Here is a 25181-nt window from a genome sequence, read left to right as displayed (position 1 = left end):
TAGGGCTCATTAAGGAAAATGGGACATACAGTTGCTCAGTGACAGTGGCAGACAGTATACTTTCATCTGTCCATCCATCAGTTATTGTATCTATTATGTCAAAGGTGCTTTTGATTCAAAGATGACTAATTTGAATTTTCTAGGATCCCTTGACATACTTATAATTTTGAGGGCATGTTTGTGGAAAAAGCAGGCAAGCCATCATTTTTATACCAAGGTGAAAAGTGTCCCAATAGAAGCAGGGTTCACAGATGACTGTCGTAGCAATGGTGTGAATCCCCAGGAGGCCCCGGAGCCAAGACTTGAGGGACCAGAAGGAGTAGACTCTTGCCTTAATTCTGGGATCCTGAATTGTTTGAGGAGCAACCATAAATTACGAGTTCAAATCCAGTCAGACCCAGTTTAGGAGTAGCAATTCCAGCTCCATCCTTTAAGATTTATGAAGTACCCTTCTATCTAGGCATCTAGGCCTTTTTATCTACTTGAATCATTTGGGCTCCATGTGGTATCACAACTTATGAGGGTCTAAATTCTGGATTAAGCAATTATTAATTTTGCTTTTTTTTTAAAAGGTTTTTATTTATTCATTTGAGAGAGCATGAGTGGAGGGGAGGGGGAGAGGGAGGAGCATACTCTGCACTGAGCAGGGAGCCCAACACAGGCTCAACCCCAGGACCCCGAGATCACGACCTGAGCCAAAGGCAGATGCTTAACCATCTGAGCCACCCAGGCGCCCCTAATTTTGCTTTCTTGAAAAGAAAATGCAAATGTATGTATGCTCCATGTTGCCCTGAAGCCTGGTGTCAGGGTCCTGCCATACATTTGAAAGACGTTCTCTTATTTCTTTTTATAAGGCCTATGAGGGTTTTTCATTCCTCAGATTTATGAGAGTTATGGGAAATGTGTTTATCTTCTGGAGGCAGTTAATTTCTTTTAATTTTGTTACATATGGGGGCACCTGGGTGGCTCAGTCATTAAGCGTCTGCCTTTGGCTCAGGTCATGATCTCAGGGTCCTGGGATCGAGCCCCGCGTCGGGCTCCCTGCTCCACAGGAAGCTTGCTTCTCCCTCTCCCACTCCCCCTGCTTGTGTTCCCTCTCTCTCTCTGTCTCTCTCTGTCAAATAAATACATAAAATCTTTAAAAAAAGTAATTTAGTGACATGTAGACTGCAGTAATGTAAAATTTGGACAATGATGAGTTGGTCATAATCTGGAAATTTTATTTTTAACTGTGCTCATCTAGTGTTTCAATCTTCACTGATGAAGAAGACTTCTTGTTGGGCCAGGAGGAGACGCAGTTCTTGAGTGTTCATTTAAACAAAAGCAACATATTAGCTTTTTAATCCATGGTTGGAAAGCTTGTACTACACATATGGCAAGTTAAATCTTTACTAATGGCCTGTTAAAATTTTGTTTCGTTTTTGTTTTAAATAGGAGGCAAATGTCTCCGTGAAATATTGTCTTGTGTAGTAATGTGAATGGCAACACTGGAAAAAAGATCTTCATTTTACTTTTTTGTTTTTAAATTATGACAAACAGCATGGTAAAAAAAAAAGTTATTCAGATCCTGTCTGATTAAAATAAATCATGTTTCTAATTCAAATGAAAATGCTTCTCCTTCATACTGATCAACATTGAGGTTAATCACCTGCCAGTGTGTATTTTCCACTGTTACTAGCACCTTTTTGCCCTCAGTGACTAATTTTTACAGAGACTTAAGTTAACTCATTAGAGTTATATCAACACTCGACAAGCTGATTTTTTTTTTTAAGATTTTATTTATTTATTTGACAGAGAGAGACACAGTGAGAGAGGGAACACGAGCAGGGGGAGTGGGAGAGGGAGAAGCAGGCTTCCCGCGGAGCAGGGAGCCCGATGCGGGGCCCGATCCCAGGACCCTGGGATCGTGACCTGAGCCGAAGGCAGACGCTTAACGACTGAGCCACCCAGGCGCCCCTGACAAGCTGATTTTATGGGGGGTAGTAACAAATGCTAGCACCAGTGTAATCATAAGGAGAGTAGTTACTGGTCCTTGTGATTTTGAAGCAGACACTTCAAATCCCTTGCTCTATAACCAAGGTGTAAGAGTGACTTGGTGTTTTTAACCACAATCTGAATGGTATTGTCTCATTAATAAATACATGATGACAAAAGTTCTGTAAACAGATACGTTGGAACTACTTAAGGAGATAACGTCATTCTGAAGATACCACATAAAAGTCCATTTCTGAAACTAGGGCTTGTTTTGTAGTTAATACAGTCAGAATGCTTGTTTTATATCCTGAATCAGCTTGTGGCTGCTAATAGAGAATTGGGAGCTGTCATTGCTTCCTGCTTCTGGAGATGTATGTCACATCTCCCACCTTCACCCCCTCCCCACAACCAAGCAATAAAACAAAAATGGTTGACAGCCATCTTGGTTCTAAGAAACGGGCAGCTTAACCCCAGTGGCTTCAACCTCCAAATAATACTGATGGATAAAGGAAAGTTGTGTTGTTCATTTATCTTTAAGGTACCATCATGAGCACAACTATACTTATCCCTTTGTACAGTGTCTTCTTTATCTTTTAGAAACATTTGTGATACTGGAGTAGGCTCAACCTGAGTTGTCTGTGGATAGTTACTAAATCAGATTCTGATAAATGTGATAATTGAAGAAATACCTGCTAGATTATAGCTTTACCAGGCTCCACAGGTAGAAAATGGGTGACAACTGTGTGGATATGTGAGGGGGAGGGCATAGAATCTGAGCATTGGAAGGGACCAAGGGCATCTAGTCCAGTTTCCTACCTAGCACAGAAATCTGTGCTTTCCTGATTGACGGTCATCTGGCCTTTGCCTGTTGACTGCTTACTAGGTAAGCATTATTCCAGGATAATGTTGAGTGGAGCTTTGCTCCTTGAGATGTGATCTGTGGAGTAGCATCATCAGCATCTCCCAGGAGCATGTTAGAAATGTAGAATCTCAGGCCCCACCTCAGACTTAGAAAATTCTCAGGTTGATTCAGCTGCACAGTGCACTTTAAGAAGGGATAGCATTGGATGAATTGGGAGTGGGAGAGATTAGAATTGAAGGAAAGAAATCATTCGGAGCTTGTGTGGCTTAGTGAGATACTGAGGGCCTAAATTAGAGCAGTGGAGGGAGAAAAGGAGACCTGTGAAGATGTTGTCCCAGGACTCAGTAGCTAACTGGCCATTTTGATGAAAGAAGCTCAAAGATGACATGTGTGCAGCTTGAGTGTTGAGAGAATTGTGGGTCAGTTCATGAAAGTAGTTCATATCACTAGTTCAGTAAAGTTCAAGGAGCAGGTGCTAGAGTTAGGGGTTGGTGATATGAGAATGAATGAAAGTGTATCTTCTTAATATTTACAAATATTTATCAGTTGAGGACTGATTTTGCGGAGGATGAACGTGAAATGGTGTAGTACATGTTAAACTGACTAAAGCCATCCGTTTAGCTGGCAAATGCACCTGGCTCACCATCCAGCTTCCAGAGCTCAGTGGAGCTCTGTTGCCTTCTGCTTACAGTATGTGCAGTAACTCTCAGGAAGGTGATATAAACATTATTTATTTACTTGGTTTCCTTATGACTCATTTTTTTTCGCATTTAAAATAAATGCTAGTGCTGGCTATGGCGATGGACAAAAGTGGAGAGGTATAAATAATGTTTATATTAAATTTATGAAGCTCAGGGTGAATGCCTTTTGAATGTCGAGGCTTTCCTGTCTGGTGTGTGTGTGTGTAAATTACATACACAGTTATAATAAAACTTGAAATACCTTAATGAAGGCATTTACAGAGGGCTCAGGGAACACAGAAACCCAATAAAGCAGCTCTTCTAGAAGTGGAATGCCTTGGAAAAGCTCCATGGGAAGGATTCCCTTTGTGAATGAGGGGCTAGAACTGCATGACAAGGGTGTGTCAGGAAAAGCACGAATGAAAGGGCACCATGTGGGTAGGAAATGGTGGGTAGCTCCAATGGTGAAGTGTCAGGTGATGAGTTTAAAGTGGTTGGAGGTGAAATGGAAAAGGAGGTTGGGGCCAGATGATGAAAGGCCTCACGTGCTAAGGACTTGACTTGCTAAGCAGTGGGAGCTACTGAGCATTTTAAGTATGTGGGCGTGACATGGTTAGGTTTGTATTCTAGGGTGTTAACTGATAGCCAGCTGGAGGGTGGATGGGAGAGGAGTGGCTAGAGACTTGGTTACTGCCTTAGTGCCATCTTTCATTAACATTTGAAAGCACTCTGTTAGGAGCTGGAGATCCAAAGAAAGAATCACCTCAAGGAGTTCAGCCTAGTAGGGAGAAAGAAAGAATTGCAATACAGAGTGTGTCCCTTTTGAGGTTTGTACAATGTGGTTGTGGTACCAAAAAGGAAACTAATCATGTCTCTGTAGTTGAGGTGGGTGGAAGATGATTTTGAATACTGGAAAGAGTAGACTAGGAATAAGAGTGGATGGGATAGGGCATTCCTGGTATGGGGCCAAGGTGCTACCTGAGAACTAGATGAGAAAGATCTGGATTAGGTCAGTGCAGATGAAGAACTTCAGAATGGGAATTGCTATTCCTTAAAGTGTAGAATTCTTGGGTCTTATTGAATGATTATATGTCGGTGGGGGGGAAGGAGTAGTTCAGGATTTATTATTCGTTCCGGAACTAATTTGAGTATGTCTTCCAGGTCAGGAAGGTGTGTCACTGTATCCCATGTCAGGGATACAGTGTGCATAAGACTGACAGGGTTTGTGTGTCAGGATGACTTGGAGGTTTCTGGTTTGATTGACTGTAATCCCATTGCCCAACAGGTAGAATACAAGAGCAGGAATTGGCTTTGCAGGGGCGGGGAGGAGGTTGGTGGGAAGATGGCAATTTAGATTTTGGATGTGTAAAAGTTAAGGTGCCTGAAGGACATTCAGGTATTTCTGGAGAGAGCTCAAGGAGCATCTATGTTAGGCAGCCAGTGAAGTGTTTGGATTGAATGAAAGTGCTTGATTGAGTGGGTGGAGTGAAGACAGTCCGAGGAAGCAACTCTGAAGAATGCTTGTATTTAAAAGGTGGGAGTGCAGGCTGGGCCGTGGACCAGAAGTGCCACGCTCAAACCCCAGCCTCCTCGTCTAGTTTGAAACCCGGGTGCTTACTACTCTTCTCTCATGGACCCTGACACCAGACTCATTGGAAACATGGCACTGTTGCCTATCAGAAGTCAGTTCAAAGGACCTCCCCCTAGAGAGACAAAAGATACAGATATTGTGGATGAAGCCATCTATTACTTCAAGGCCAGTGTCTTCAAAAACTATGAGATTAAGGGGCGCCTGGGTGGCTCAGTCGTTAAGCGTCTGCCTTCGGCTCAGGTCATGATCCTAGGGTCCTGGGATCAAGCCCCGCATCGGGCTCCCCGCTCCGCGGGAAGCCTGCTTCTCCCTCTCCCACTCCCCCTGCTTGTGTTCCCTCTCTCTCGCTGTGTCTCTCTGTCAAATAAATAAATAAAATCTTAAAAAAAAAAGAAAACTATGAGATTAAGAATGAAGCTGATAGAACCTTGATATATATAACTCTCTACATTTCTTAGTGTCTCTTAAGAAACTCCAAAAGTGCAATTCCAAAAGCCAAGGTGAAAAAGAAATGTATACGCTGGGAATCACTAATTTTCCCATTCCTGGAGAGCCTGGTTTTCCACTTAATGCAATTTATGCCAAACCTGCAAACAAACAGGAAGATGAGGTAATGAGGGCCTACTTAGAGCCGCGGAGACAAGAGACTGGACTGAGACTTTGTGAGAAAGTTTTTGACCCTGAGAATGATAAACCTAGCAAGTGGTGGACTTGCTTTGTGAAGAGACAGTTCATGAACAAGAGTCTTTCAGGACCTAGACAGTGAAAGGAGCCTGGGCAGACACTTTCCACAGCCGTGGGCAGCATTTTACCGCAAGATGTACATAGTTATTTGCCTTTATTTGATAAAATTTTATACAGAAGAGAGAGGAGAGCGTGTCTTCACTTGAAGAGCTCTTTATCAAGAATTTGGGTGGGGGAGGGAAGAATGGGTTGTTGAAGGGTGATTTGAAATGTTCTGCAGTATTAAGCTGGTGCTTAATAAAAATAAGTAAGAATAAAGAAATTTCTAAAAAGTGGGAGTGGATTATGTTGAGTGAAAGAACAAAGAATAAAAGAGACCTACCATACAACTGTATTTATATGAAGGTCAGTTAACAGGCAAAACTAGTTTTTGGCGATATGTCATAATAGTTGTTACCTTTCGGGGGCATATTGATGGGCAGGGGCTTGAGCCATCTGCTGCTGATAATGTTCTTTGTGGTTTTCTGAGTTTTAGTTTCCTGGGTGTAAACATTGAATGTAGCCTTATGGTTTGTGCGCTTTATTCACTATAAGTTAAGCCTCAGTAGAAAGAATGGAAGTGGCCCTGAAGGAAAAGACTTGAACATCATTTCTAACCTGAAGGGAAAGAGAGCGGGAAAAGCTAAGGATGATGCATGAATGGAGAGGGAAAAATGAAAGAAAGTCCTGAAGGAAATAAGAGGGATGATATCATGAGCCCCCATGAAAGAGTTAGCTGTGGGTGGATAGAGGGCAGCTGTTTCTTTGAGGCTATTAGGAAGGATGGGTAAGGATAAAGATTTATTTAAGAGATAGTTTAGGAAGCTGGGCCTCAATTTTCTTAATGAATTGGAAGGTTAAGGAAAAACCAACTCTTGGTATTTATTGTAATATGCTTTTTCTTGAGTAAATCACCCAACTAATCATAGTCTGTGCCCTTTTGGGAATTTATGCCCGTGATTTCAACCTCTGCTGACTTTTCTGTGGGGTGTTCCTTTCTTGGACGACTCTGAAGCACCTTACTGCACTGGGTGGGGTTGGGGGGGTGTTTGTGAAGTAGAGATGCGGGAAATGATTGCCAAACTCGGTTTTATAAGTTTGGAAGTGCTTGTATTGGGTAGCTTTGTTTTGCACAGTTTTGATTGCACAGTTTTGGTTCCTTCCTCCCAATCTGTGAGAAAGTGTGTGTGTGTGTGTGTGTGTGTGTGTGTGTGTGTGTGTGTGTGTGTGTGTGTTGGGGGGAGGGTAAGTATATAGATATAATGGTCAAAAACCTTCAGAAATGTCGGAACTACTAAATGACAGGGTAGGGATTGTACCTTCTGTTATATCCTGTTTCCTTTCTGTTTATAAAATCACTTGTGGAGTAACAAAACTTCTGAGATAGTTTTTTTTTTTTCCTTCCTCATGACCTATTGATTATACTTGCAGAGATGAGAGCTGATTCTGAAGACACATTTTTCATTCCTAGATTTTTCAAAGTGACTTGTGGCTTGAATCTGTTTATAAAGTGAGCATAAAGACATGATAAATGATAAGATTAGATGGGTATAAATCAAATTGTGTAGGGGCAATTATTGTTAAATAATAAATATTGTTAAGAAACCATGTCAGACCTATTATTTTTTCTCTTGATAATTGTAGCAAGCATTGATTTTGTGTTTTGTGCTCAGTACTCAAGCTGGATGCTGAGATTCCAAATTGTGGTTATTGAAACAAATGAAAAACCAGCAGTTCGGTTGTTCTTTTTTTTTTTTAATTTTATTTTATTATGTTATGTTAATCGCCATACATTGCATCATTAGTTTGTGATGTAATGTTCCATGATTCATTGTTTGTGCATAACACCCAGTGCTCCATGCAGAACGTGCCCTCTTTAATACCCATCACCAGGCTAACCCATCCCCCCACCCCCTCCCCTCTAGAACCCTCAGTTTGTTTCTCCAGTTCGGTTGTTCTTAAGAATGTAATTGCCCAAATATTTACTGTAGTCTCTAGGTCATCTGGTTATTTTATATTCCAGTCACAAAGTTGGTTTCTATAGATTTTTAATAAAGATGTTTTGAGGAATAGGTTAGAAACTTTTGAGAGAGAACCGTAACTCTTCACATCAAATATGGTGAATTGCCAAACAGCAGTAATACTGGGAGAAAGAAGGATCATTGCTTCAGATTTGGAGGACCCAGTGGAATGGCAGTAGAGTTGTTTTTATGTTTTTTGTTGTTGTTTTTTTAACTTGCTCAGGAACTTTATATTTATTGGGTTGGCAGTTGTAGGCACAAAGTTTTGTTTATGTTCAAAATTCACTGATCAATGTCACGAAACTTTTTATGGGATACTCTTTTTTTTCTCCTATACTTAGTCAATTCAAATAGTTGCAGAGTGCTTGCTTTCCAAGGCATGAGGTACTTTGAAGGTTGGGGGCAAAATGAATCCGACAGATCCTCTGCATTTTTATAGAAGCTTAAGCCAGATTGCACAAGGACATAGATGATCGTAAAACAGAGCACAGCAAGATACTACAGAGAGGATACTGCCTCCTTTCCTCCTTGCAAATAATTCTTGAACCTGTGTCCACTACATGCTAATCTTTAACAAGACAGACCTAGTCCTTGCCCTTGTGACTTTATAGCAAGGAGACTTGTCAAACACATACCTATATAAATAATTGTGTCATGTGCCACTAAGGAAAAATATATTTTTTTTTGTAGCGGTGAATCCTTGTTGATAAGCTGAGACCTGAAGGATCAATAGTGGTTTGAGGGTTTGGGGTACAGGGTACGTGGAAGAGCATTCCAAATAGGAAAATAGTATATGTGGAGGCCATGAAGGGGGGAGCCTAGCATGTTTAAGGACCTAGAGGAAGGACCACTGTGAGTGTAGTACAGTGAGTGAGATTGAGAGTATCAGGAGGCAAGGCTGGAGAATAGTCAGGGCCAGATCTGGGTATGTGTGGTCTGGGGTCAACTTTTGGCAAGTTGAGTGCTTTGGTCATCATAGCTCTTCCCCCACCCCCCCACTAAATACAAAATATGTCAGTGTGCACTCTAGGTTATGTTTGGCTGCAAGGGTCTTATAGGCTATAGTTAGTGTTTTGGAATTGATTTTTTTTTTTTTAAGATTTTATTTGTTTATTTGAGAGAGAGAGAATGAGAGAGAGAGAGCACGAGAGGGAAGAGGGTCAGAGGGAGAAGCAGACTCCCTGCTGAGCAGGGAGCCCGATGCGGGACTCGATCCCAGGACTCCAGGATCATGACCTGAGCCGAAGGCAGTCGCTTAACCAACTGAGCCACCCAGGCGCCCTGATTTTAAGAATAATAGGAAACCATTAGGTTATCAAATGTTATTTAGCTTTGTCTCATTCTACGATGGGTGTCATGACTGTCATTTTATAACTTTCCTTTGTCTTATCAGTAGGGAGGATAAAAGGAAGATAAAAGTAACCCTGTCTTTTCTGTATTAAGCCTTCTATCCTGGATACGCCAAGAACAGCCAGTTTTCTCTCTTTCCTATGTACACTCCCTCCAGGTGCTTTTCTTTCCCTTTCCAGCCTTCCCTATAGCCGCCTAGCTCCTTACCCTGCTGCACTGACTCTGCACTGAGAACCCACGATGCTCTCAAGTTACATGGGACCAGGGTCTGAGCATAAAGGCGAAGGCTTTTTACCAGCCTCACATTCATTTTTACAGAAAGCTTTATTTTACTCCCCCCCAACCCACTCAATTTTCCCTTTCTTAGAAAAGAAAAATTAGTACCCTTCATCAAATGAGTATATAAACATTCCCTGTTGTACACTCCCAACTTCCCTTAACTCAACCCGAGCAATAATAAGCTATGCTTGAATATCAAGCATGTTTGATGGAGGAAATTAAAAAAAACACACAAATTCACTGTGTTCTCTTGGCACATTAGCAGTTGACTTCTATTTCAATGAAGTTGGAATACAGCATTACAGTTTTTATGTTCTTTCAGGAAGACATTCAATGAGATTATACCATTGGATCTCTTTTTTGTACACTTTTTATCCATAAATGAGAGAGGTCCTGGTGTCATTTGTCCACAAAGTCAAATTTTCAGTTAAGGGCAGGTTCATTAGTTTCTTTATAGGTATTAGTGAAACTATTACTTTCTCCTTTTTTTTTCTTCTCTTGGTTGTCTTTATATTTTGCATTATTTTCCTATTTTTTGATGAGATAGTAAGTGTTAGTAAAACAGGAAGCAGGTAAAAGTTTTTTTATTTTAGGATTTTTTTTGTTGTTAGGGAAATTTCAAAAACATTTTGAAAAGTATGCAGAATTTCATGTCATGATTTCAGGGTCATGAGATCGAGCCCCTGATGGGCTCTGTGCTAGGCGTGAGCTTGCTTTAGATTCTCTCTCTCTTCCTCTACCCCTCCCCCCACTCTCTCTCTCTCTCTCTCAAAAAAAACAAAAATGTAGGCAAAACAGTGTGATGAAGCTTTGTATACTTATTGCCTGGCTGGCATCAACAATTACCTACTCAGGGCCAATCTTGTTTTATCATGAGTCCCTCCTTCTGCCTAGATTATTTTGAAGCAGATCCTAGACGTCCTTTCATTTCATCTATAAGTATCTCAACTGAAGTATCTCTAAAGTATAGCACTCTTTTAAAAACAACCATGACACTAATTTTGTTTAAAAAAATTAATATTCCTGTTTTTCAACAAATATCTAATCAGTGTTCAAATTTTTAATTTGAATTATGATTGAAATGTCAATATCTTGTGATTGGTTTGTTTGTTTACATTTCTTTAATTTTAGATTTCCCTTCTCTCTTTTCCCCTTCAGCCTCGCCCTCTCCTCTTTCCCTTGTAATTTACTTGTTGGAAAAAACAGGGTATCTGTCCTCTAGAGTTTCCCACAGTTTAGATTTTTGGGATTACATCTCTGTGGTGTTAACAGGAGTGTATTGAAAGTTTGGGTATATACTTTTGATTTTTTTTCCTTTTGAGTTTTGTTTAACTTTATCTTTTTTTTTTTTGCCATAAAGATTTTATTCATTTATTTGAGAGCAAGAGTTTTTGCGGGGGGAGGACAGAGGGAGAGGGTGAAGCAGACTTCCCACTAAGCAGGGAGACCAATGCAGGACTTGATCCCATGGTCCCTGGGACCATGACCTGAGCCGAAGGCAGATGCTTAACTGACTGAGCCACCCAGGCACCCCTGTTTATCTTGATCAAGAGAGTTAAGTTGGATCTTCTTTTGGAGGACTTATAACGGAGGTCCAAAACTAGTGCTCATTGGGCCATGTGTGGCTCACAGACCTGTTTTGTTTGGTGGACACTGAAATTTTTTTTTTAAGTAGGCTCCATGTGGGGCTTGAACTCATGACCTTGAGATCAAGACCCGGGCTGAGGTCAAGAGTCAGACGCTTAACTGACTGAGCCACCTGAGTGCCCCTGAAATATTTTAAAAATAATTGCTATCATTTAAATATTGTAAAGTTTCACATAAAAATCAAGATTTTTTTTTTTTTTTTAAAGTCGCGAGATGTGGGCATACTAGTTGTCTGCGGCAATGTCCAGGTTATAGCTGATAAGTGGCAGCAGCTCGCTTCAGAGGGTGTCTCTCTTTTTCCCTTTACCCCAAGTGCTCCTCACATGGTTTCCTGCCTGTTCCCAGTGGGCTGGTAGGTTAGTGAACTGCAACTTAGGGCAATAGAAATTGCTTTCCTCTGTGTGGTATTGCTTAAAATCTATGCATGGTAGTTTACTTCTAATTTTTTGCTACATGTTTCGCTCCAGCTGGTGTTTGGGCTATTTTACTGTCTAACAATTGATGTTTATTCAGATAAATGGTCAGAGTGCCTGCTGATGTTCCCATTGTGCTTTGTAGCTCTATCATAAGACTTGTTCAGTGCATTGTATGAATCTATTCTCATGCCCCCATAGAAATTGGTGTTTGTAGTTTTAGAATCTAACAGAATGCTTGGCACATGGTAGGTACTCAGTAAATTCTTGTTGAATGAGTGACGGAGGACAGGAACCAGTAAACAAAACTATTCAATGGAGAAAACGTAGTAAGAGAAAAAATCTTGTAATGTACATCCATGTTCGAAATTTCATTGATGCTAGTTCCTCTCTTCTTCCATTGGCATGCATTATCAAAAGTGACTGTAATTGTGGTATGTACAGTGTAGAAAAACCTCTATAGGTGTGCAGATGTTTATCATTAATAACATGTAAGTTAGCAATAGATTTCTCAGAAAGAGATTTAAATTTATTTGTGCTTGGAGAACATACTAGCTGGACTTCCCTGTTTTGCCTTAAGAATTTGGAGTTTAATTCTTCCTTTGGTTTATGTCCAGTGTTAACAAGGACATGTAGCAAGTGTGAAAAAGGGAAGGGTACAACATGGACAGAGCTCACAGACTTGAGGGTAGTTTAGGAGGCGTAGCTGGTATAATTTGATAAAGTTTTTAAACCTGGCATTTGGATATTGCCAAAAACAATACTTGAAAGATATTTTATGTTTTAGAGTTTAATCTTATTTGTGTTATAACAATACATACTTAAAAAATTATAATTGAGGGGGTGCCTGGCTGGCTCAGTAGGTGGAGTGTGCGACTCTTGATCTCAGGGTTGTGAGTTCAAGCCCCACGTTGAGCATAGAGACTACTTCATAAAAATTTTTTAAAATTATAATTGTTTTTTTTTTTGGGGGGGGGAGGTTATGTTAAGCCTGCCTGAACTTTTCCTTGCTTACTGACAGCCTTTTATAAAAGTGTGAGTAAGGTTAGTTTCTATACACTTTGACTCCAGGAGAATATTTAATTTCTCATGAGTAAAAAAAAAAAAAATATGTTACCAGTAGCACGTTCTAGCACAGTCTGAATTCTTATTTCTTAGTGATAATATATGAAAATGTAGTTTGGATGACCCTAAATTATCAATGAACTGACATGTCACTAAGAAATCTAGCTCATTTTGCACATTTTTTTATTGTGACTTGAAAAGAACAAGTGGTACTATTATAAGTAAGGAGTTTCAGTTTTTACAGTCCTTCAGTGGCATTTGTGGGAGACATGATAAACTCTTACTGAAAACATTTGGTACCTTCACATGGTAAGGTTGATTATTACAGGGAAGCACTGTAATGTTGAAAGAAATTAGAGGATTTTTATTTTTTTGAGTAACTGATTTTAAAAATAGCAACAACAACAGGAGTATCACCACTCTGCACTTACAAAATGCTTTACATTTTTCAAAGCACCTTCAGCATTTAAATGATGATAATCACTGGACCAAATCTGTGAGAAATTCCTGATTAAAAGAAAACTTCTTCATGTCACTCTTGCCCCTTTTAGTTACCTGTTTTTAAAAAATTAGTTACTGTTAGTAAATATTAGCCAATGTTTCTTTTCTACATAAAGATAAAAGGAAAATTATGACAAGATTCTTTACAATTTGGAGGAAAACTGATTTAAATGGAAGATTTGAAGCTGAAATACTGTGCTCATTTCAAGTGAGCTGTGTCAGAGGTATTAAGTCTAGATAGCTGAGCACTGACTCTATTTCTGGGCCTCCAAGGGGAAGATTGTAGTGCATGCTTAATGGATTGTTATATATTAATAAGGAGAGGAAGATAGTTGGAAGAAAAACTGACTTTTTTATAATGAGGTTTTCTCAGATGTTAACACTTCCCTGCTGTTAAATAGTTACGTTTTATTTAAGCAATTTGATTTTCTTCTTTGTACATATTGCCTGTAACAGCCTTTGAAAATTGTAAGATGAACAATACTTGAAAATGTGCTTTAAATAGCAATTAATTTAGTTTGATTTTACCCAAATGATTTTAGCTTTGCAGTACTTTTTTGTTTTAAAATTTTTTTGTTGTTGTGAGCTACTTTGAGCCTGAAGACAAGTTGGGAATAATATAAAGAATACCTGTATTACTATTACCCAGCTTTGTTGAATGTAACATTTTGCTGTATTTGATTCACAGGTAGATTTTATTTTAAGATGCATACCTGTGTACACCTTATGATCTCAGCAACCTGGCACATGCTTTGTGATGTTCATTCCTATATATCTTATATTTTTTCATATTATAGGTGGTGGATTTAAATTTTTTTAAATTGTTTGCTGGTGCATAGTAATGCAATTTATTTTTGTGTTTTGATCTTAAATCTAGCAAACTTGCTGAGTTTTTGTTAGTTTTTGTTGTCGGTTTTAATAGTTTCTATATTTCTTTGAATTATTTTGTGTAGTCAACCGTATACCTTGCAAATAGTGGTGGTATTATTTCTTTAGGGTCTTTTTTTTTTTTATTTATTGAGAGAGAGAGAGAGAGAATGGTAGAGAGAGAGCATGAGAGGGAAGAAGGTCAGAGGGAGAAGCAGACTCCCCGCTGAGCAGGGAGCCCGATGCAGGACTCAATCCCAGGACTCCAGGATCATGACCTGAGCCGAAGGCAGTCGCTTAACCAACTGAGCCACCCAGGTGCCCTCTTTAGGGTCTTAAACGTATTTCTTTTTCTTGTCACACTGGCTAGGACTTTCAATACAGTGTTGAAAGAAGGTGGTGATAGGAAACTTACTTGCATTTTGTTCCTTACTTTAAAGGGATTTCATTTTGCCATTTAATTTCATTTAAGTTACTAGTTGATAAACTTTATAAGGTTAAGAGTGTTATGAGAAGTTTGTTTTTAAAATCATGAAAGGATTTTTATTATTTTTCTGTATGTAGAGATTTTGTGGTGTTCTTTTTTCCCCCCTTTAATCTCTGGAGTGTGATGAAATTATATATTTAGTATTAGTTTTTTCTAATATTAAAAGAGCCATTAATTCTTGAAACTTAAATTATCTTGGTGAATTTTATTAGCTAATATTTTAAGTAGTATTTTATTTATGTTTTACCTGTGGAATTAGCTTAAACTTCCCTTTTTGAACCGTTTTTCTCCTATTTTGGTTTCAAAGTTATACTGGCCTCAGAAGGTAAATTGGGAATGATCCCTTTTTAAATTTTTTCTGTAACAGTTTGTATAAGATAGGAGTTACCTGTTTGCTCCCTGAATGTTTGGTGGAACTTGTTTAAACTTCTGGACCTATAGCTTTTCAACTGGTGTTTCAGTTTATCTGATGGTTATAGCTATAGTCAGGTTTTCTAATTCTTCTAGGGTCAGTTTTGGGAAGATACATTTTTCTAGAAAATATTCTATGTCTGTTTTTCCAACATTATTGAAATCTCTGCTACTTTTGCAGTGTTTCCTTTGTATGTGCCTTCTCTTTATTGTTGGTCTAACCACAAATTTGTAACTATTATTTGGGTTTTGAAAGAATCAGCCTTAAGTTTTGCTGAAACGTATGTTCCCTTCCCCCCATATTTAATTAATGTATGCCCTTATTCTTAATTCTGTCAATCAGTTATTTAGGAGTTTCATTTTATTCCTAACTAAAGTCAGATGCTGAGTGAATTAATTTTCAGTCTTTCTTTTCTAAGGCCAGTTTTTAGTCCGTTTGGGCTGCTATAACAAACTACCATCGATTGGGTGGCTTCTAAATAACAAAAATGTATTTCTCATAGTTCAGGTTGCCAGCATGACTGGGGTCTGGTGAGATCCCTCTTCCAAGTTAGAGACTGCTGAATTCTTACATCCTTGTAAGTCTGAAGGGAGAGGGCGCTCTCTGGGTCTCTTTTATTAGGGTGCTAATCCCATTCATGAGGGCTCCACCCTCATAATCTGATCACCTCCAAAGGCCCCACCTCCTAATATCATTACACTGGGGATTAGGTTTCAACATATGAATGGGACACGCACGCACACACACACACAGAGTCTGTGGGAGCCCATAAATATCTCTTTAATACCACTTTAGTGGTATCCCACAAATTTTAATGAGGTGCTTTAGTTTTCATTGATATGTAGTTCAGTTCTAAATATTTTGTAATTTTTGTTTTCTTTGTGAGTTATTTATTGCTAATTATGGCATAATTGTCAGAGAAAGTGCCTGTATGATACTGATTCATTGGGATTTGTTGAGGTTGACTTTGTGGTCTGGTGGGTTTTTTTTTATCATTGTTCCAGGTCTGCTTGAGAAGCAGGTATATTCTAATTGCTGGGTGCTGGGCTGTAATATATGTTCATTAGGTCATGTTTGTTGGTTGTGTCTTTCAAATCTCCTGTAGCCTTACTAATTTTTGAGTGTTCAGTCTATTGACCATATGTTAAAGTGTTTCTCAGTGATTGTGAATTCATCAAATTTCCACTTTAATTCATATGATATTTGCTGTCTGTATTTTGAGACTGTGTTGATAAATTGCAGGTAAATTCAGATTTTTAATCTTGTTGACTGAATCTTTTTCTCATTGTTATCTAGTGACCTTTTATTTCTAAAAGGGACTTTTCCTTAAAGGATATTTTATTTGATACTGATGTGATCACACTAGCTTTCCTTGTTCTTTCGGTATTGCTATTTATGCCCTTCTTCTAAACATCATATAGCAGGCTTAAAATTTAATATGAGAATCTATGAATGAAGCCCGTTTATTTATATTTCAGTCCATTTATTTGATTTTAATTTTATACTCCCCTCTCCTATTTAGGTTTGATATTCTCTTTTCTTGGTAGGGTTTTCTTTAGTTTTCACTTTCTATTCATCTGGAAGTTTTATATTTGCTTTATTATTTTAGTGGTTACCTTAAAATATTTGACTTGAATATGTGACCTAAAAAGTCTGTAGTTAATCGCCATTCCAAAGCAGTATCTCTTTTTTTTTTTTTTTTTTATAAGATTTTATTTATTTATTGACAGAGAGAGAGAGAGAGAGAGAGAAGCAGAGGGAGAAGCAGGCTCCCAAGGAGCAGGGAGCCCGATGCGGGACTCGATCCCAGGACCCCGGGACCACGACCCGAGCCGAAGGCAGACGCTCAACCATCTGAGCCACGCAGGCGCCCTTCAAAGCAGTATCTCTTAAAAACAAAACAAAACCCCAAAGACTTTAGAATAGTTTAACTCGGATAACTTTTCTCCTGTTCCTTGGTGTTACTTTCAACTGGTCTTTTTTTTTTTCTTACTTTTTACTTCTGAAATTAGACATTACTTTTATTTAGTCAGCACATGCTTAGATTTACCCATAGGCTTACCGGTACTCTATAAATATATAAGTTTTTACAGCCTATCAAACTCCAAACGTCTTGGGGTTTGGAGAAAAGGACAGACTTACCACCCCCCCACCCCCAATTATTAAAAAAAAAAAAAAGGTACATATTTCTTGTCAAAAGAATATTTGTTGTACTTTGGAAAAGTATATAGGAGAAAGAGTTAAGTTTCTGGAAACTTAGAGATAACACTTAATATTTTGGTTAATCAGCTTCTTCCTTTCAATTTTACTCTTTCCTTCCCGGTTTCCCTTTTTCCCATTGTATTAGTTTCTCAGGGCTGCCATCACAGAATACCACAGGCTGCAGGAGTAAACTACAGCAGTGTTTTTTTTTTCTCACAGTTCTTGGAGAAGTCCAAGATCAGGGGGTTGCCAGGATTGGTTTCTCCTGACGCCCCTCTTTTTGGCTTGCAGATGGCTATCTTCTTGCTGTGTCCTCACAAGACCCCTCCTCTGTGCACTTGGAACCCTGGTGTCCCTTTGTGTGCCCGAGTTTCCTCTTATAAGGACACTAGTCAGATTGGATTAAGGCCTACCCCAAGGCCTCATTTTAACTTAATCATCCTTTTAAAGGTCCTATCTCCATATACAGTCACATTCAGAGGTACTGGAGGGCTAAGGCTTCAACATGTGAATTACGGGGGCACACAGTTCAGCCCATAATACCTGTCTTCCAACTTCTTTCTTTTGGCAAACGGTGTGTTGATTGCCACCGTGTGCAGACGTGAGTTGACTGGGGATGTAGTAGTGAATGAGACAGAAGTGGTTCACATCCTCATGGGGCTTATAGTTTACAGTCTTAGACGAGTCTAGTGTAATTTCTCTCCCTTCCCACTGTCATCCGTCTTCTACCTCTTTCCCTTCCCCTTTCCTACACACACACAACACACACACACGCACGCACGCACGCACGCACACACTCTACTTACTGTTTTGTGATCATTAGTATAACTGCTTTATTTTACATACGTAGAGGAAAAAGCCTTTACAGTCTTGAAAACCTAGCACTTAATATTTTTATAGTTTTTCTCAGAGTTCTGCTGAGATTCAAATTATCTCTAGATTTCTGATGACTGAAGTTATGTCTTTTACATTTATTGCTCTTCCTTCTTTTTCCTGTATTTCCAGCTACTTGTGTGACTCGTCGCTGTCACGTAAAGACTATATTCTACAGTTTTATTGGTAGTGAGGATGAATTTCTTAGGTTGTTACAAGCTCCTGGGGATTCTTTCTTCAGCAATTCATTATTGCATTTACTTTTTGCTGCATCTCAAAAAAGCTCTTCCCCCTTCTCCTTTTTAGGTCGCCGTTTTGGGTGGAGGGCCTGGGCAGAAGAATATAAAGACAAAACGAAAGGGCTCAAGTACAATAGAAAGTGGAGATGAGACGCATTTGTGGGGCTGACTGTGTGTCTGTTCACTTTACGTACTGTTGCTCAGGTACTCCAAATTCTCAGGTGCCCAACGTGAGAGTTCCATTTTTCTTTTAAATACAGTGTTAACTGCCTTTTGATTTTTGAGTGTGGCAGCTCCGATGTAGGTAATCCAGTGAATCTTGGATTGATTCTTAAGACAGCTGCACATCTGAGATGGGTGATAAGTTTTTCCTACTAGTTATTCATAAGCCTAATAGGCAAAATTGGTCTGGAACCATTTTCTATTATTATTATTGTTTTAAAAATAAGTGTGAACCATCGAGGTTGTTTGTGGGAGGAAGGAGGTAGTCTTCTTTCCTTGTCTGACCACTGACTCTAAAATAATTTATTTGTATGAGACTCTGTAAGGTAGTATAATTTGAAGTTACCTCAGAATTTGACCTCTAGGTACAAGAGAATTTGTACTTCTTAAAAGGGTGGATTAAATTATTGTATCTAGCCAACTTCCTCCTGAAATGTTTGTCTAAGAGCAAGAACAACATCAACTCAGAGCGGTAGGGGACAGTCATCTGGCCTTGTTAGTGCCGTCCAGCTCCTTGGGAAAGGCTTTCATTTGTATGCTGCCTAATTATACTGTAAAATAAAAGACTGAATCCATTAAAGAGCCAGGCCCTTTGTGTAGCTCCTGAATTCCTTTAATGTAGTGGCTGCATAGAAGCTTTATTCAGAGCATTCATAGTCCTGTACTATCTTTCCTGTCTAGATGCCAGGTCCTATTCAATGGTGTTCTCACTGCAGGAAGTTCTCACATTCATTTGAGGGTAGATGAAAGTGGGGGGAGGGGAAAGATGGGGGGCGGCGAAGGACTGTGTGGATCTTTTTTTCCCCTCCATTTCCTGCTCTGCTCCTTAAAAACAAAACAAAACCCCAAACAAAAAGCAAACTCAAGAAGATAGCTATAAAGGAAATTCTCAAGTGACTCAATGGATTGATAACTCTTGGTAAATCACAGAAAAGTTGTGTCTGCCTCTGGCATCTATTTACAAATAGTACCAAAACACCCAGAAAAAGCATTTCAGGTCAGATGAGGGTAGGAGGCATTGGAAGAATAGATGGCAATCTGTTCCAAAGGATTTACTTCCTTTAATTGAAGGTGTTTTAAAGGACTTTTGGCAGGGTGGGGGAGCGGTGGGAGGGAGGTTAAAGAATAGTTCTTAAGGTTGTATTAGCAGTCAGGTTGAGAGTTGACAGATGCAGGAGAGGAGTTCAAGTGAACATCTTAAAATCTAAACAGGAATAGAAATAGAAATGTTTTTTATCCCCGTCTTCTGTAGAATTTTAAAAAATAAGTATTACTTTAGGTCTGGTTTCTAATCTGTGACCTTTTACTAATAGATGCTGAATTGTTGCTTTATGTTTCCAATTTTCTAAATAGGTATGCATGGAAGGAAGGGAACTGGAATGACCCAAGTTGTATTTTGTTTTGTTTTGGGATGCTAGTGGTGGTGGGAAATAAATAAAGGAACAATGAGTGTAGACGGACTCTTGAGTGTCAATAAATAATGTACCAGTTTTGAATTGCCAGGATATTATCCTGATTGGTGGTGGTTCTGTAGCCCAAGGAAGGTCGATCTTGTTGAGGTTTGTTTGCCTAGAAGCCTTGGTAAGTGGAATGGAGTTCTCGGTGGGGTGGGGGGTGGGGGGGTAAGGGAGGCGGGGGTGGGGTGGGGGGTGGTCAAGGTTAGATTCTAATTACGTATTTAGTGTCTTTTTCAGGCCTTTTGAGTAAGGGGTATCATTTCAAGTTTCTGATCTCTTATTGTCTCAGTAGACCCTTATTGAAGCTGGCTATGCAATTAAAAAACAAAACAAATTCAAACAATCCCTCAACAAGCCCTCATTTCTATCAGATCTTCAGTAGAAAACAGGAGTGAATGATTGGATGGAAAGTAAAGGAAAGTGAAGAATGTAAGTGCATATTGTGCCATGTTTTGTACTGTGAAATACTTTCTAAAAAATTGTAAACACAGAAAAAATAGCTATTTAATATGATAGGAACGATTCCTGGCATGTGGAATCCTTGACTGGATACATAGGAAACCAAGTAATAGAATGGGATCAAGACAAAGAACTGAACCTTCATTAATTTTCATAGAAATAATACAAAGTTTTCATTTTTGGTTTTTGGTGAGGTAGGAATGATAATGTGTAGTAACATTTTATTTTGGTTAAATATGTAATTAGGAAGTTGTCTTTTCCTTCTAACGGGAAGCTGATAATAAATGTTTCTAGTTAAATTTGAAATAAGTGTTGCACCAGAGATTGTCCAATATACTAGTGAATAGGTATTAAAATAATTTATGAAAGAGAAACAGGTTGTATTTCCATGCAATATTCCCAAGCATTTTGTTTCGATGCCTTAGGAAAATAATTTTTGAGATAAAACCATAATGTTTAAATGACTCTCCCCCTTTTCTGCATTACCTTTTCCTTTATCATTAGTCATATTTGCTAATAAATGTTACAGTTAGAAATCAGATCTCAGGATATGCATATCCTTTATAGCTACTCATGCTGTGATGTTTTTCTTCTAGGATAATGTGCTTGTAGGAATGACAATGTTTAAGTCTTAGATTTAAATCTCATAAAGTATGATTCTCATGGTACTTATCTCAAGTGGGCATTCTACTACTAATGCTTTAGGTTGGCTTTCCAGTCTGATGATAGGGAGAGAAGTACCAGAAGCTCTGTTTTATCCACTGTTGTATCCCCAGTCCCCCAGTGCTTAGAGTAGGCACTCCATCCGTAGGAGTGGTGATTTTGTTCTTCCTTTTTTTGAGGATTTACTTATTTATTTGAGAGAGAGAGAGCGCGCGCGCGCGCGCGCGCGCGCAAGCATGAGCGGGAGGGGCAGAGGGAAGAGAGAGAATCCCAAGCAGGCTCTGAGTTCAGCGGAACTCGGTCTCGTGACCCAGAGATCACAGCCTGACCTGAGGCGAAACCAGGAGTCAGACACTTAACCAACTTCCCCACCCAGTCGCCCCTGTGATTGTGTATTCATTTTCACTCATCCTTTGTTTTAATGCCATTTGGAGTGGAGTGTTTTTATATTAATACCAGGATTTTTCTTTTTCTTTCCTTTTTTTAAAAGATTTTATTTATTTATTTAGAGTGTGAGCTGGGGGAGGGGCAGAGGGAGATGGAGAGAGAATCCGGAAAGCAGACTCCCTGCTGAGCGCTGAGCTCTGCCGAGCCCAGCGCAGGGCTTATTTCATGACCCTGAGATTATGACCTGAGCCAAAATCAAGAGTCAGACCCTCAACCAGCTAAGCCACCCGGGTGCCCCAACCAGGACTTTTATTTCATTTCATTGAGGTTGTAATTTTTATCACAGTGAATTAAATTTTTTAATTTCTTTCTTTTTAAAAAGATTTATTTACTTATTTGTCGGAGAGAATGAGAGAGCGCATGAGCACAAGCAGGGGTAGCGGCAGGCAGAGGGGAAAGCAGGCTTCTTACCGACCAAGGAGCCTGATGCGGGACTCAATCCCAGGACCCTGGGATCATGACCCGAGCTGAAGGCAGATGCTTAACCGACTGAGCTACCCAGTCATCCCCCAAATTTTTAAATTTCAAATGTAAAATGTGAATAGTTTGTCACTTTCAGGAATAATTGTCTAGAATATTGGTTCTCAACCATAGTCTAGTTTGTCCCTAAGGGGGAATTTGGCAATCTCTGGAGAAATATTGGTTGCCACTACTTGGGGGTGGGAAGAGGTTTAAACTACTGACAGCTAGTTAGTAGAGTCCGGAGATGCTGCTAAACATTCTAGAATGCACAGGACAGCTTATCTGTCTCTCCATGTCAATAGTGCTGAAGTTCAAAGGCCCTGATCTAGAAAATGCCCAAGTAGAGAAAATGAAGAACTTTGATTTAATCCCACAAAATATGCCTGCCTACCAAGAACTTTAAAGGAAGAGGCTTTTATGGAGAGAACACTAAGATTCCCAAGAGTTAAAAAAAACAAACAGAAAACCCCCCAAAATACAAAACAGTAATTGGAAAAATTGTGCCATGTGAGGTACTTACATTTTTTTAAAGATTTTATTTATTTATTTATTTGACGGAGAGGGACACTTACATTTTTTAAATAGCTTTTTTTCTATTGACGTATAGTTGACACACAATGTTACAGGAGTGTTAGGTGTACAACATAGTGATTCGACAAATTTATACATAATGCTATGCTCACCACAAGTGTAGCTACCGTCTGTCAATGAGGTACTAATATTAAATTGAAACAACCTACAGAGTTGGAATCTGTTTTTGTTTTTCATATATGTATGTACCTTCTAGGATGGGATGTGAAATTATGTTTCACGTATGTCTAGAAGATAGTGGGATTTTGCCAGATGAAGAAAGTAGGGAGGCTGATGTCATTTTTGGAGGAGGGGGAAGTTTACGAAGGCCTTGAAGCCCTGAAGGAGTGTGCAGAGTTTGGGGAAAGTGGTTAGTTCTGTGTAACAAGAATGAAGATGAAGACTGTATTGGAGGGCATGGGAAGAGAGAGGTTGGAGTTGGAGCTGGCGAGGTAGGAGCAGTATGTGAAGAACCCCGTCTGCCAGGTTGTGTAGCATGTGGACTTGATCTTGTAGGCCTGGGGGAACCTTGTAGGGGAGTGACAAGAGTAATCATTTTAGAAAGATTACTTTAGGGCAGAATACGGGGGACAGAAGCCAGGAGGCCAATTAGAAGGTTGTCTGTTTAAGTTCATTTGAGAAAGAACGAGGCAATGGGAATGGAAATGGAAGAGGGGATAAAGGTGATCAAGTTCAGGGCTGCTTAGAAAAAGAATCTACAAGTTTTGGTGAAAGTAGGATGAGGACTTAAGAGAAGAAAAAAAACAACAAAACCAGACTGGATCCTAGCTCCTGTGGAAATGAAGACTGTAAAAGAAGCACGTTTGAGGAGGTTCCTGGCGTTAAGGTACTCTCCCTGCTTCCACGTACACCTGAAGCCCAGAAAGGTCAAGAGTCTTCTTTAAGCTCATCCAGGTAGGTCTGTGGTAGGTGAGATGCAACTCTGGTCTCTTCCCGTGTTATACTGCTGAGCGTGGCTGCGGGCTGTGTGCCACACAACCATCAGGTCACAGAGTCGAGGATGTGAGTTCTAGAGTCAGGTGCCACAGTACTTCCTCCTCATGCTGAAAACAGAAGAGGCATGGGTGCTTTCAATAAAGTTTCAGTAAAATGCATTTTTATTTAATCCTTACTATAACATGTTTAATGATTTTTTTTTTTTTTTTAATTAGCATGAGCAGGGGAAAGACGGAAGAAGGGGGAGAAGCAGACTCCCCACTGAATAGGGTGCCCAACGCGGGGCTCCATCCCAGGACCCTGGGATCATGACTTGAGCCGAAGGCAGACGCTTAACCGACTGAGCCAGCCAGGCGCCCCCTTACTCTAACATGTTTAAATGGGTGTAATTACTTTAAAGAAATGGAGATGTTAGGAAATCAGTGAGTTCCATTTTGGATATGTGGAGCTTGTTGACCACAGTAGTGTTACTTGGAGTTCATCTCTTACTGAAGAAAAGAAAATACGTTGGTAGGATCAGACTGCATGTTTTATCATTTTAACTGGCCCATATAGATACTGTTTTAGAATTAAGGAGGAGCCACTTGGCAGGTTTATTCTCAGATGAAGCAGGGTTTGTTTTATGGTAGAAGCTCTCTTAATTGACATCACTGTCTACTCTTTATAACATTGGCTGTTCCTCACAAGTGTTCGAGGCTGGGAAACGGTTTACCGGTTGAGCTGTATATTATATTGTCTTCATTTTCACAGTCTGTCCAGGATTTGACTTATCTCCACTGCTAACTCTGTAGTTGAAGTCTGGTCATCTCTCTCCTGGATTTATGATAAGCCTTTTAATGACCTGTCTCCCTGCTTGCACTCTCCCAGCCAGAACGATCCTGATAAAGTCAGACCGTGTCACTCTTCTCAAAACCCTCCAGTGGTTTGTCTCAGAGTAAAAGTCAGAGTCTTACTAATTTCAGAACAGTGCTTGGCTTGTAGTGGGCTCTCAGCATTTGTTGAACAAATAAATGAATGGCTCCCACTTTAAAGAAACAGAAACTGAATGTTTTAGAGAATGCATTGTAAGTGTGGTTTATGTAAGAACCATGAGTTTATACTTGGCTGTACATCAAAAGAGTGATAAATGAGTACACACTTATGTTTTATGTTAAAATGTAATTGTTTAAGGTATTTATGTTTTCATTCTAAATGTTTTATCATTTTAATAGGCCCTTTTTCAAATATTAATCAAGTGAGTATATAATTCATATAAGAAGACTTTTATGGTATGGTATATATGGAGAGTTTGATTAGAGGAAAATAACTGAAGGCTTGTTTTAATAATAGTAATTATAATAACTATATTTATTGAATCCATACAATGTCCTCCTGTTGGCTGCATAGACACTTGGCATGCATTGTCGGCATCTGGTCGTGTTCCCTGATGGATGTCTTCATCTTCTTTTCACTGCCACTGAGAATTTGATCAGTTCAGTGTCAGGAAACGTGTGTGGCTGTTTCCAGGTGCCGTGCTAAGGGTTGGGGCTTTCAAAGTTCATTAGTTACTGTTTGCAGCATAAACATTGAAGCGGACACACCATACCCTCATTACCAGCTCCCTGGATGAACTTCACCTTACTGGGGATATTATTTTGTGTGATTGAAACAATTAGATTAGTAAAAGAGTGGTGTTTTTTTTTTCAAACTAATGACTTTAAAAGTTTGGCTTTTTTTTTTCCTTTGCAACTTTGCTTAGAGAAATTGACTGCTTTTGTA

The 25181-nt window shown here is 39.4% G+C and overlaps 1 protein-coding gene and 1 pseudogene across 1 annotated transcript in view; both read left to right on the top strand.

Moving 5' to 3' along the window:
• Window positions 1-25181, top strand: part of PHLPP1 (PH domain and leucine rich repeat protein phosphatase 1) — a 216814-nt gene that overhangs the window by 13456 nt on the left and 178177 nt on the right. The window lies entirely within an intron of this gene.
• Window positions 5120-5873, top strand: LOC148162250 (actin-related protein 2/3 complex subunit 3 pseudogene; annotated as a pseudogene).

The sequence above is a fragment of the Eumetopias jubatus genome, unplaced genomic scaffold (assembly GCF_037043125.1).
Source record: "Eumetopias jubatus isolate StellerSeaLion01/CBP00866 unplaced genomic scaffold, mEumJub1_p1.0 scaffold_16, whole genome shotgun sequence".
Taxonomy (NCBI): Eukaryota; Metazoa; Chordata; class Mammalia; order Carnivora; family Otariidae; genus Eumetopias; species Eumetopias jubatus.
This window is presented reverse-complemented; position numbering and strand designations above follow the sequence as displayed.